This window comes from Elephas maximus, chromosome 15 (assembly GCF_024166365.1).
Source record: "Elephas maximus indicus isolate mEleMax1 chromosome 15, mEleMax1 primary haplotype, whole genome shotgun sequence".
Lineage (NCBI taxonomy): Eukaryota > Metazoa > Chordata > Mammalia > Proboscidea > Elephantidae > Elephas > Elephas maximus.
The window spans coordinates 64,711,810-64,714,192 of NC_064833.1; the positions used below are offsets into that span (position 1 = coordinate 64,711,810).

The following is a 2,383-nucleotide window of genomic DNA, read 5'->3' on the forward strand; positions in this document are numbered from 1 at the left end:
GATCTAAATTTTCCAAGGAAATGGAGAGGGAAAGCAGGCAAGCTTACGGCAAATGAGGACGGTGTTTGGGTGTTTTGTTTTCTGGTCCAGGCCAACTCTTGACCACACCATCACTGATGGCTCAGATGTCAAATCAGCTTCGATCTCCAAGAATCTCTCGTGGATCTCTGTCACCTCTCTTGAGCACAAGGGGTTATTATCCCTTAGCTCTCAACGTATGGCCAAAGCAACATGTGTTGGGTCAGGAGTGAACTAAGAGTAAGTCTGGCCGAACTGCCGCAGCCCACTGCTTCCTAGCTCACTAAGTCTTGACCCTCAACGTATGACCAAGATAGCAGAGCAACGAGAAACGTGTGTTAGACTAGGAGGAAGGTCGAGAGTAAGCCTGGGCAAGCTGCTGCAGCCCACTGTTTCTCAACCTCTTGGGCCCTAGTCCTCAACGTATGGCCAAGATAGACAACGTCTCTAGGACTTGGGAGTAAGCCCCGGTGAGTCACCGCAGCCCACTGCTTCCTAATCCGCAACGTATGACCGAGTTGGCTCTCTGGTTATGACTCCCAGAAAAGCTGAGTCTTAGTGTCCCTTCTTTTATACACGTTGGAGCTCTTTGAGCCCCTTTGGTTGGTATTGACAAGTCCTTGTTTGTGACTTAGTTGGTCCCAGTGTCTTCTGTTGATAAGGTTGTTTCTCTCCTCTAGGTTGCATCACCTTCCTTATCTCCTTTCTTCACATGTTGTTTACGTCTACATTTGCTTTCAGCTAGCTTGCTCTCAACAGCTTCCTAATAGCCAAGGAAAAAGAGGAAAGGGCAGATGACTATATGCCTTACTAATGGAAAAATGGAAAAAAAAAATTTTTCAAGAAAGACAGTGCTTCCCTTTGCTTAATTCATTTAATAAACTTATTCTATATATACTTATTAAATGCCTACTTCCTTAGTGTGGAATGGACTTCATCTCTTATGTATCCACAGCTTCAGCCCTGGAATCCCGGAAGCTCCCAGTCTGTTGCTGCATGATACGATGGTTTCCAAATTCCATTTAGTGCAGCATTTTTGTCTCTAAAATTAATTTGCCAAAATGACAAACACAAAGGGAAAGAGAAGAGGCACCTGCTATATGTTCTCTAGGCCTTTTAGAAAACATGGAGTTGTTCCTTTGGCCACATGCATGCGAATCTACAAGAAGGGTGGTATTGTAGACACCAAGGTAATGGGCACTGTTCAAAAAGGAATGCCCCACAAGTGTTACATGGCAAAACTGGAAGAGTCTACAATGTTACCCAGCATGCTGCTGGTATTGTTGTGAATGAACACGTTAAGGGCAAGATTCTTGCCAAGAGAATTAATATGTGTATTGAGCGTGTTAAGCACTCTAAGAGCCGAGAGAGCTTCCTGAAATGCCTGAAGGAAAATGATCAGAGAAAGAAGGAAGCCAAGAAAAAGGTGTCTGTGTTCAACTGAAGCACCGGCCTGCTCCACCCTGAGAAGCACACTTTGTGAGAACCAATGAAAAGAAGCCTGAGCTGCTGGAACATATTCCCTATGAATTCATGGCATAACAGGTGTAAAATAAAGATGTCTGCAATGTAAAAATGTTAGGTCTTTGATTTTAATTGTGGGGAAGTATGGTGTCCTCTTCCCTGAAGGTGTGATATTTAAAGCACACTTTGTTTCCTGATTTGCTGGGTAATAATTGTCTTTTCTATTAAAATTTAGTGCTTGCTGAAAAGTGCAAGGTGGCTTACTATTCAACAAGGAATACACTTGATTAAAACCAAACCAAACCCGTTGCCGTCGAGTCAATTCTGACTCACAGCAACCCTACAGGAGAGAGTAGAACTGCCTCATACGGTTTCCAAGAAGCACCTGGTAGATTTGAACTGCCAACCTTTTGGTTAGCAGCCGTAGCTCTTAACCACTATGCCACCAGGCCAGATATTATTTATAAAATATATTAATTTGACATCAGTCGTCTAAATCACTGTGTAAAAAAAAAAAAAAAAGAATTTACAAAAATAAATGGAAGATTATCTATTGCATTATGAAAATAAATAAATGCCTACTACCTGTCAGGTGCTGTGCTGATGCGGAGCATACAGACATTAGGCAGCCATGGTTTTTGTCATTAAGGAGCTTACAGTCAAGTGAAGGAAGACAGATATAAAAATCAAATAAGTGGAAATGACAGTGATGTGCACCTTGCTAGAAAGGATACAGAGCACTGTGGGGCACCAAGCAAGTGAACAATAGACCCATTCTTAGGAGGATGATGATGAAAGTTTTCATAGTTCTTCCTAGAAAGATTAAAAAATTAAGTGGATCTTTGTGAGACAAGCATTTCAAGTAGAGAGAGTGGCATGAGCAAAAGAACAAAAACTTTTC

The 2,383-nt window shown here is 42.1% G+C and overlaps 1 pseudogene; it reads left to right on the plus strand.

The window, feature by feature from the left end:
* The first annotated feature begins 1,079 nt into the window (after positions 1 to 1,079).
* On the plus strand, positions 1,080 to 1,560 carry LOC126058657 (60S ribosomal protein L21-like; annotated as a pseudogene).
* The last annotated feature ends 823 nt before the right edge of the window (positions 1,561 to 2,383 follow it).